This window comes from Gossypium hirsutum, chromosome D01 (assembly GCF_007990345.1).
Source record: "Gossypium hirsutum isolate 1008001.06 chromosome D01, Gossypium_hirsutum_v2.1, whole genome shotgun sequence".
Classification (NCBI taxonomy): Eukaryota; Viridiplantae; Streptophyta; class Magnoliopsida; order Malvales; family Malvaceae; genus Gossypium; species Gossypium hirsutum.
The window spans coordinates 4,714,781-4,726,534 of NC_053437.1; the positions used below are offsets into that span (position 1 = coordinate 4,714,781).

Here is an 11,754-nt window from a genome sequence, read left to right on the forward strand (position 1 = left end):
TGTACGGTAATAAAGAAATTACTTTTAAATAAAAAATTTGCAAGATGATAATAATTTTTTGATTTAGCGAGAATTATATTATCTTGTAAGCATAAGAATTTCGGTTTAATCCTAAGCAACTTCATTTCTATCTTTAATTATTAATAAGTAAAAATAATATAAGATCAAATCCTAAAGATAAATATTGTAAAAAATGATAGTCACGAAAGCCCAACCTAAACTATAAAAAAAAACATAATACTTTTTTTTTTCTGAAATAACCTACCAGTATATTTATAAAAAAAATTTAGTGTGAAAAGACTAGTTTTTGAGTTGAGAGAAATTTGATGAGTTTATCAAATAATTAAAAAAAACCAGTTTATATAAAAATAATAAATAAAAACAACAGTAGAGAATAATATATTTCAGAACTAAGCATGTCCAATTGTTCGGATTTTTCATTACTAAGAAAATATTTCTAAAAAATGCCTGACACGTTAACAACTGAGCTCCAATCCAGCAGGCCATCTTCAAAATTCCAGAAAACTGGGGCACCCATCATCAGCTTTTGGTAAATATCAAAAGTAGAGAGGTTACTGATGTTATGAAGACCGATCGGAACCAGGGCCTCAACTGTGCAAGAGGGATGAAAAGCAGAGGGTGGAGTTCCTCCATCCAAAAAATAGAAGTAATTATTATTAGTTGGTGGAAAGGAAGAGCAAGGAGAAGCATTTATGTAATTAGCCCCACACCAAGACTTGTTTATCTTCATACTGCAATTCATGACAAACATCTCTTCATATGTAGATCTATCGAAATAAAACTCGGTATGAAGATATGTATAAGTTGTTATTCCTATTCGATGGAATTTTCTACGCATAGGAAAACCGAAAGGAAGAGAGCACCTATCTATGTCCAGATTCACATCTACAAGATGAATAGTTTGGTTATCATAAGAGATGTGTTGGACATAGAAACTCCCGCGTTCCATAGGGAAAATGGCGCGGTTATTGTCGCACACCAGCTCAAACCACTTATGACCACAGCTACGAGGCTGGGTTTTTAATCGAAAAGGGCAACTGATGTTAAGGTTTCCACACAAAGTAAATCCACAAGGCGTGTTTATAAATATATAATCGTTTGTTAATATATTTTTATAAATATATATTTCTAATATAAAATATTTTTCGTTCACTCATGAATGAAGTGAGTTTGATAAAATCTATAGTTTTAAATATAAAAATATTTTGAGATACATAAAAAAAATTCTTTTATAAAGATTGAAAAATAAGTGAAACCAAGTATTTCTTTCTCATCAAAAACAAAAAAGTGACTGTCAATTAATTAAAACCAAACTATTGAGCACAAAGCCAGTCACTGGCCGACCATAAGATAAACAATTGATAGCTTAATTCAATTCAGTAAGCAGCAGGCAGCTAGCTTTGTTTATCTTTATTTTATTGTGCTGTTGCCTACCTATTGTCATTACCTGGCTGAATCAATCAACTAAAGCTACGCTGTATCACCAAAAACAGTTTAAAGGCCCTGTTGCGGAAAGGATCGTTTCGAGAACTCCGATATGACTACAAGTAAATTGACCGGAACGAAAAATAAAGTGAACACAAGGATTTACGTGGTTCGGCTTTAATGCCTACGTCCACGGGCAGAGGCGAAAAGAAATTTCACTATAACAAGATGAAGATTACAAGTGTTTTACACTCAAGACACAACCCGAGAACCTCACAACTCTCAACCCCTATAGAAAACCCGAAAGCTAAAATCCTAGCTTTCAAAGAACAAGCTTTGCTCTCTCTTGGTTTGGGATGATTAATATGGCTAATGAACCTCTCTATTTATAAGAGAGTTCAAGGACATAATTGTCCAAAACTTTGGCAAAGATTTGTGGTTGAAAATGGACACCAACAACCATCCACTAATCCACTACCACCAACAACCCACTACCAACAACAACAATCCACTACCAATTTTAAGCCATTTCTTAACAAATCTCCACCTTGGCTTGAAATTTACCAAGCTGAACATCATAGTGAATTCCTCGAACTGGATCACCTCTTCCAAACGCCTCTCTGGCGCTAATCAATCCCGAATACCTATCAAGTCCAAGCAATGCTTGAACTTATATGCAGGGATCACCTTAGTTAACATATCTGCAGGATTCTTCTCGGTAGCAACCTTGCTGATAACAATGTCACCTTGCGTAACATGTTCCCGAACAAAATGATATCTGACATCAATGTGTTTGGTCCGTTCATGAAACATCTGATTTTTAGTCAGATGTATGGCACTCTGGCTATCGCAAAATACAACAGTGAAATCCTGTTGTAAACCCAAACTGCTTACTAGACCTTTCATCCACAATGCTTCTTTCACTGCTTCTGCTAACGCCATATATTCCGCCTCAGTCGTAGATAAGGCTACGGTAGACTGTAACACAGCTTTCCAACTAATGGCTCCTCCAGAATAAGTGAAAACATAACCCGTCAGAGATCTTCTTTTGTCCAGATCTCCAGCATAATCAGAGTCCACATAGCCCGTGACACTGCTAGTGCAGTCACTCTGATCATATACCAAGCATAAATCTGCAGAACCTCTCAAGTACCTGAGAATCCATTTCACGGCCTGCCAGTGTTCCTTGCCAGGACAACTCATGTATCTGCTGACCACACTAACTGCATGTGAAATGTCTGGACGAGTGCAAACCATTGCATACATCACGCTTCCAACTGCACTCGAGTATGGAATGTGAGACATTTGCTGCTTTTCTTCATCAGATTGTGGTGACAACTCTGCAGAGAGTTTGAAATGTGGTGCCAACGGAGTACTCACAGTTTTCGCTTTATCCATGCCGAAGCGTTGAAGAACCTTTTCAATGTAGTTCTTCTGCGACACACGAAGCTTGCCCGCCTTGCGATCTCTGTGAATATCCATGCCCAAAATTTTCTTGGCAGCACCCAGATCCTTCATCTCGAACTCACCACTCAACTGCGACTTTAACTTGTTGAATTCCGACATGTTTTTGGAAGCAATTAACATGTCATCAACATACAACAACAAATAAATGTGCGAACCATCTGAGAGCTTCCGATGATAGACACAAGCATCATAGTCACATCTTGTGTAACCATGCTGAATCATGAAGCTATCAAACCGCTTGTACCACTGCCTTGGGGATTGTTTCAATCCATATAAAGACTTCTTTAATAGACAGACATGGTCTTCTTTACCAGGAACTGTAAAACCCTCTGGTTGACGCATGTAGATTGTTTCCTCGAGCTCACCATGCAAGAACGCCGTTTTTACGTCAAGCTGCTCAAGTTCTAGATCAGACTTGGCCACCATGGCAAGTAATACACGAATGGAAGAATGCTTTACGACTGGGGAGAAAACTTCATTGTAGTCAATCCCCTCTTTCTGAGTGAAGCCTTTAGCAACCAATCGTGCCTTGAATCTAGTTGCTTCAACCCCTAGGATGCCTTCCTTTTTCTTGAAGACCCATTTGCAACCAACTATCTTCTGGTTACTTGGCGGCTTAACCAACTCCCAAGTATGGTTCTTGTGAAGAGATTCTATCTCCTCACTCATAGCAATTGCCCACTGTGCCGACTCATCACACGTGACAGCCTCATTATAACTGGAAGGTTCTATACCAATGGACTCCGCCACACTGAGCGCGAAAGACACCAGATTAGCGTAACGCGGATTTGGTTTGATTTGTCTCTTCGTTCTTCCAGTGGCAATGCTATATGGTTTTTCTTGAGGTGACTCATCTTCATCGGAATCTTGCACCTCAACTTGATCATCCTGGACTGAAGTACCTTCCGTAGGAATTGGAGCGTCCACCTGACACTCCACCTGCTTCTCAACACCGTGATCTCCCATTCTATCTGACTCCTCCTTTTCCCGGGAATTTGTGGTGGATCGAAGCATGGATGACTCATCAAAAGTCACATCTCTGCTGATGATGAACTTGGACGAAACCGGATCAGGACACCACAACCTGTATCCTTTCACCCCTTGGCCGTATCCAAGAAATATGCATTTCTTCACCCTCGGTTTGAGTTTTCCCTCATTTACATGAGCATACGCAGGGCAGCCAAACACTCTTAAACCAGAGTAATCAGCAGGAGAACCAGACCATACTTCCTCAGGAGTCTTCAGCTCAATAGCTGTTGACGGAGATCTGTTAACCAAATAACAAGCAGTATTAACAGCTTCAGCCCAAAATTCTTCACCGAGCCCAGCATTTGATCGCATGCAACGAGCTCGCTCCAAGAGAGTTCTATTCATGCGTTCTGCAACTCCATTTTGTTGTGGTGTTCGACGAACAGTGCGGTGTCTCACTATTCCTTCATTTTTGCAGAACTCATTGAATTCACCTGAGCAAAACTCCAAGCCATTATCCGTCCGGAATCGCTTGATCTTCTTTCCTGTTTGATTTTCGATCAAAGCTTTAAATTGCTTGAAGTTGATGAGAACCTCATACTTGCTCTTCAGAAAATACACCCAAACCTTTCTCGAGTAATCATCGATAAAGGTAAGCAGATATCTGTAACCACCTTTAGAAATTGTCGGAGAAGGCCCCCAAAGGTCAGAATGGAAGTAATCCACTGTGCCTTTTGTCTTGTGAATCCCAGTGCTGAACTTTACCCGAGTCTGCTTACCGAAGACGCAGTGCTCACAGAAATTCAACTTTCCTGTACACTGCCCAGACAATAATCCTCGTTTGCTTAGCACCGATAAGCCTCTCTCGCTCATATGCCCGAGCCGCATATGCCATAACTTCGTGGTGTCAGAATCTAGATCATCTGATGATGACACTCCCGCAACACCTGTAACCGAGGAACCATCGAGGAAGTAAAGGCCCCGCTCCAAATTACCACGTATCATAGTCAAAGCACCCGAGAATACCTTGAGAACTCCACCTTCAGCAGAGTACCGAAAGCCTTTCTTGTCCAACGTACTCAAAGAGATCAAATTTTTCTTCATTTCTGGAATGTGCCGAACATCAGTTAGAGTTCTAACAATACCGTCAAACATCTTTATACGAACTGTGCCAATCCCCATGACTTGACATGCGTGGTCATTTCCCATTAGTACTGAACCAGAATGCTTCTCGTATGTTGAGAATGCATCTTTCGAAGTACTTATATGAAATGTAGCTCCCGTATCAAGAATCCATCTCCCACCAGCGTAAGAGTCGGATACTGCAAGAACGATCTCGGCATCACTTGAAGAATCTGCATCAGCTACATTCGCACGATCATTTTGTTGCTCCTGTGATTCTGATTTCTCCTTCCTTTTCGGACAATCTACCTTCATGTGCCCGTACTTCTTACAGTAGTAGCACTGTATTCTCTTCTTGGACTGCGATCTAGGATGGCTTTTACTTGAACTTCCACCCTTTGCCTTGGATCTTCCTCGAGCAACCAAGCCTTCGCCTTCATTGTTTTCGACCACCTTACCAGTGATTTTCTTCCTCAACTCACTGGAACTTAAGGCATTTTTCACCTCCTCTAGAGTCAGGTCATCACGACCGTACATCATTGTATCAACAAAATTCTCATACGAGGGAGGCAAAGAACACAAAACAATTATTGCTTGGTCCTCATCATCGATTTTGTTATCGATATTATTCAAATCCATGATAATGGAATTGAATTTATCCAGGTGCTGGGAAACAGGTGTACCTTCCTCCATCTTCAGGGCATAGAGTCTTTGCTTGAGGTAGAGCCGGTTCGTCAATGACTTCGTCATGTACTTGCTCTCTAACCGGAGCCACAAACCGGACGCGGTTTTCTCATCCGCTACTTCTCGTAGCACTTCATCTCCTAGACATAGCAGAATAGCACTATGTGCTCTTTCTAGCATGTCATCCTTTTGCTCTTCCGAAAGCGTGCTTGGTAATTTATCTTTACCAGACAATGCTTTTAGCAATCCTTGTTGAACCAGCACTGCCCGCATCTTGATGCGCCATAAACTGAAACTATTTTTCCCGGTAAATTTCTCGACATCATACTTAGTCGATGAAACACTTGTAGCCATAATTTGGAACCTTTGAATGAATGATAATATTTTCTTCCTGATGTGAAAGATCAGACAAAGCTGCAGTCACAGGGCAATTCAGAAAATATTATCACTCCTTCAACTACGCTCTGGTACCAATTTGTTGCGGAAAGGATCGTTTCGAGAACTCCGATATGACTACAAGTAAATTGACCGGAACGAAAAATAAAGTGAACACAAGGATTTACGTGGTTCGGCTTTAATGCCTACGTCCACGGGCAGAGGCGAAAAGAAATTTCACTATAACAAGATGAAGATTACAAGTGTTTTACACTCAAGACACAACCCGAGAACCTCACAACTCTCAACCCCTATAGAAAACCCGAAAGCTAAAATCCTAGCTTTCAAAGAACAAGCTTTGCTCTCTCTTGGTTTGGGATGATTAATATGGCTAATGAACCTCTCTATTTATAAGAGAGTTCAAGGACATAATTGTCCAAAACTTTGGCAAAGATTTGTGGTTGAAAATGGACACCAACAACCATCCACTAATCCACTACCACCAACAACCCACTACCAACAACAACAATCCACTACCAATTTTAAGCCATTTCTTAACAGGCCCCCTTTAGTTTCGAAAGAAGCCGTGTGAGACGTTTTCGATACATTTTTTAATCAAAATTTGTCGTTAATCTCTAAATTATGCATACGTTACTTGTTTCAACTTTTGTATTCTAATTTAGTTGTTTTTAGTTTCTATACTTTTCAGGTCCTCTTCATATCACGAATCCTAATTTAGCAGAGTTTCTTGCTGTCGCAATTGCTCTTGATATTTTTGCTAAAGCTGATTGGAATGCCATTAATTGGATTGTTAATTGTGACATGCGACAATGGACTTTATGAATGATTTGTGGGGGATTGGTACTGGGGTTGTAAATGTCAGCTTTACTGAAGTTCACAGGGAACCACAAGGAATGGTAGATGCTATGGTTACAGCAGGAACAGACAGATCTGAATTATTTCCAGCATGGTGGTAGCATCAGATCTGGTTTTTTTGTGATTTTCTTTTTACTTTCTGGGAGTAAGTTTCCTTTCCCTTAATCTATAACCTTTTTATCAAATATCAATTAACATACTTGATACAAGTCCTTTGTCATTCCACTGTATATGATTCAATCTACGCAAATATAAACATTTATCATAAACATTCAATTGCATTAGGGTTACTAGAATAATCCTTGGTTACGTAAGCTAAGAGTCAAAAACTCTCTTCAACCAAGTTAGAATACTTGGGTTGTTATGGAAGGGACCATGGAAATTACATGGATTATGGAGCTTAATTCATCAGTTGACTTTAGCAATGGGTGATGTGGGCTTCAAAAGAACAATTTCCTTTGCTGCTTCGTGGTGATTTCACGGTCATTCATTGATTCTTGTCGTGTGTTTGGTTCGATTTTGTCATACGTTGGTCTTTCTTTTGGATTATTATGTTGTAATGTTCTGCATTGTGGCCTGTTGCTACTCTGTATTCGACTCTACTTTTATTAATCAAACTAGAATTAACCTCTCCCAAGGGTGTTTATTTTTTAATATTTTAAGTAATTAGTAATAAATAATTTTAAATTAAATTTTACAAAATAAAACAAAAATTAAAGTAATGATAATTATTTATTTATCTTTTATATATTACAAATTTACATATTATATATGAATTTTAAAAATATATTTAAATACTATAAAATTTAAAACAAAGGGAAAAAAAAAAGAAACCTTATCTACCCACTTGTGGGGATTCTTTTTATTGCAAGGTACTAGTATAGTTTCCAATTATATATTGGATTAATTATTTGTTTGGGTTAAGGTAAAATTTAAAAGTTAATTCTTGCTGCAGTTTTATTTTTATGAATTAATTCATTTATATTTTAAATTTAAAAATTTTAATCTAATTATTACCGTCGTAATTTTTTTAAAATTCGTTGTTATAACATATTGAAGTTTTAAAAAACAACCCCTTAATAACCTTGTAAAAAAATGACACTAAAAATATTAATATAAATTAAAAAAACACTCATTTTAAATATTAATATAAATATTATATATTTATTTTTAGTGCTCTTAAAGTTATTTTAAGGTTGCAAATGAAAGCAAATTCTCCTTCTAAACATTGCATATCTTGCATTACATAATATTAATTCAATAATCATTATCATTACTAGACACGTCCACAGAAAACAGAAAAGACTTGGGAGGTATTTCAAGGAGCTCTTCTTCACTTTCAAGCATCTTCAAAACTTTGGTCATTGTAGGACGATGTACGGGCTTCGTCTGAATGCACCAAAATGCAACGATTATCATTTTCCTCACAATTTTATTTACATTTTCTGTCATGTTTTCAAGCTCTATGTTCTCTCCTAATTCAAATTGATGATAAATCCATGACGGGAAATAAATTTTACTTGAATTGTCAACAAAAGCATTCAGATTTTTCCTCCTTCCCACAATTTCCATTAACATCATTCCAAAGCTATAAACATCAGCTTTATACGAGATACCTCCAAGATTTTTATAAAACAATTCAGGAGCCATATATCCTAGTGTACCTCGTGCTGCTGTGAGAGAAATAATGCTATCATCCACTGAATGCAACTTTGCAAGGCCAAAATCTGAGAGTTTAGGATTAAATTTTTCATCTAATAGAATGTTATGTGGCTTGATGTCAAAATGTAAAATCTTCATAGCACAACCATTATGTAAATATTGAATACCTCGACCAACTCCAACTGCTATCTCAAACATCTTCTGCCAACTCAAGCTGCTATTTGTTGAAAATATAAATTTGTCTAAAGACCCATTTTTCATGAAATCATAGACAAGAGCTTGTTTTTTCCACTCCACACAAAATCCAACAAGTTCCACCACATTCACATGATGAATTCTTCCGGTAGTTGCAACTTCATTGATAAAATCTTGGCCATTACCTTTCGATTCCTTTAACAATTTTACTGCAACAAATTTACCACTTCAAAGTTTGCCTTTAAACACGGTGCCATAACCTCCGTCACCTAATTTATCCTTGAAATCTCCTGTTATTTTCTTTAATTCAGCATATGAATATCTTATAGGCATAAAATTTATTTGACTTTGAAGAAAGTTTTCAATCGCATCATCTACTGACAAATGTCTTCTTCTTAATTTGTATATAACAAGAGCAATCAAGCAACATATCCCCAAAAATGTCCTCATCAGTAACATCCCTGTTTTTCAAGAAAAAAAAATCAAGCAACACCATAATTCTATACGTAGTTTTTACTGTTCATATCATAAAGGTTTTGTGCTTTTCAATTTGTTTCATTTTATATCTATTTTTACTTTTAAACTTTTTCTTTATATAAAAGTGAGACAAATGATAAACGTGATGGAGACTAACTAAGCAAATTCATTAGTATCATAGAAGTACAGATCTGCGTTCCTGTTATTGCAAGGAAAGGAATTTGGAAGACTGTTAAAAGACATACAAGGAATATGTGTTACACGAATTTAGGGGGTTGGCAGGGGCCTGACCCCCCTAAAATGTAAAATTGCTATTTAGGCCCAAAAATTTTAAAATAGTAAATGTAAAATTACACTTTACCCCCTAAAATTATAAAAGTTTGATTTAACCCTTTAAAAATTATAAAAATATAGACTACAAAAAATTAAAATTTCATTCGATCTCCTTAAAAATTTGTTCTGGCTTCACCCATGAGTGAAATGACAGTAAAATAGAGATAAAACAGCAAAAGCAGCAGCATTTTTTCTTTTGCAAATTTAGGAACAGCAACAATTTATCTTTCGCAAATTTGGGTTGAGCCAAAAAAATTTACCCAAAATATGACCCGTTTAGAAAATGTATCTTATTTTTTTTATTTATGTCCATTTTTTAAGCTTATATTTTTGTTCGAATTCTCTCACCTTTTAGACGAATTTTCAGGATGGATCAGATGACCCGATGCATGATAAGTGTACATACAACTAGAAATAGGAATGTACAGGAAGACCAAAAAATTTAAACAAATTTCTGAGGATCTTCTTTGCTGTTTAATTGGCTGTCCTTATGTGTACAAAGTATTAAATTTTGTCTTATTATTATTATTTTAATTTTGGTTTTGAATTATATAGCCTAATTTAATCTAAGGTTTTTATTCTGGAACGGGATATTAAAATGTTAAAAAAAAAATTCAATTCTATAAGAAGTTATTATAACGAATTCTCACTGAATTTAGCGAAACCTTAAAGCAATAATACATACCAATTATGGGTTTGCCTAAGAGAATACGGTACGCGTTGCTTAGTATATATAGCGCCACCAACGCCAACACCCGTAAGAACGATAGCAGTCTGGAATATGGAACGTAACACATAATTAAAGAAATGGTTAATCAGTCCTTAAAAATTAAAACCATAAAAATAAAGTATGGAAACCCTCACATGTTAACAACGGAGCTCCAATCAAGTATGACAATATTGAGAAGCCGAAGGTCCCATTTAATTCGGGTGCCCATCATCAGCTTTTTGTAAATATCAACAGTGGAAAGTCCACTGATATTATGAAGACTGATCGGAACCCTGGCTTCAACAGTGCATGAAGGATTGAAATCAGACGGTGGAGTTCCTCCATCCACAAAATAATAGAAATTATTATTAGTTTGTGGAGAGGAAGAACAACGAGAAGCATTGATGTAATTAACACCATGCCAAGACTTGTTCATCTTCATACTGCAATTCACCACATATATCTTGCTATACTCGCTATAGCTGTATACATAAACAGCAAAATCATTTTGGAAAGTGGAGTTATCAATGGGAGATAAAGGAAGGGAACTGAGAGGAATAGAGCAGTTATGGTTGGCCACATTCACATCTAGCAGATGAATAGTTTTGTTAACATAAGAGATGTTTTGGACATAGAAATCCCCATCTTCCGTAGGGAAGATGGTGCGGTTGTTGTTGCAAACCAGCTCAAACCACATAAAACCACAGCCTTGAGGCTGGGATTTTAATCGAAAAGGGTAACTGACGCTAAGGTTTCCACACGAAGTAACTCCACAATGCTTATTTATGCTTCGAGCGGTGGAAGCATGAGGAAAGAGATATAAAGCTAGTGCCAAAAGGCAAATTAATGCAAGTTTTGGTCTTACCATCCTAAAAGTTTCAGGGGAAGAGAGAGGAGATTTTAGTTTAATTTAATACAGGCTAACCAGTCTCTTAACTGTTTCTGCAATTTTTCACTCTCCAAAACCATGTCTTTCTTTCTCAAATTTAAAGAAAAAAAAGGAGTAGATAACTAATTGCAAACCATACAACAATACGAAAGCCAATCATAATTTTTCCACACCATCAATTTTGGTAAGGAAAAGAAAAGCGGGACCCAAGAATCGACGGCGAAAATGATAAGAGAAAAAGACATCTTTATAATTCACCACTTGATATTTTCCTTAATATCGGGAGAGGAAAAGAAAGAACTTTGAAATTTCAATCAACTGGAGTCACAGCATCACACGGAAACCGTACGAGAATAAATTTTAATCAGTAAAAGTTGCATTAGACACCATTGTATTAAGAGTCAAATTGTATAAGGTTCTTTTTATTAAAAAAATAAGTAAATTAGTTTATATACGTTAAATTAAAGAGCAGATTAGTCATTCTGTTAAAATTTTCATCCATTTCTATTGGTAAAAAATATTCGTTGTACATTATCATGTGGTACATATG

General features: G+C 36.7%; 1 pseudogene; it reads right to left on the reverse strand.

Moving 5' to 3' along the window:
* Positions 1-8,142: 8,142 nt before the first annotated feature.
* Positions 8,143-11,189, reverse strand: LOC107928064 (rust resistance kinase Lr10-like; annotated as a pseudogene).
* Positions 11,190-11,754: the final 565 nt, after the last annotated feature.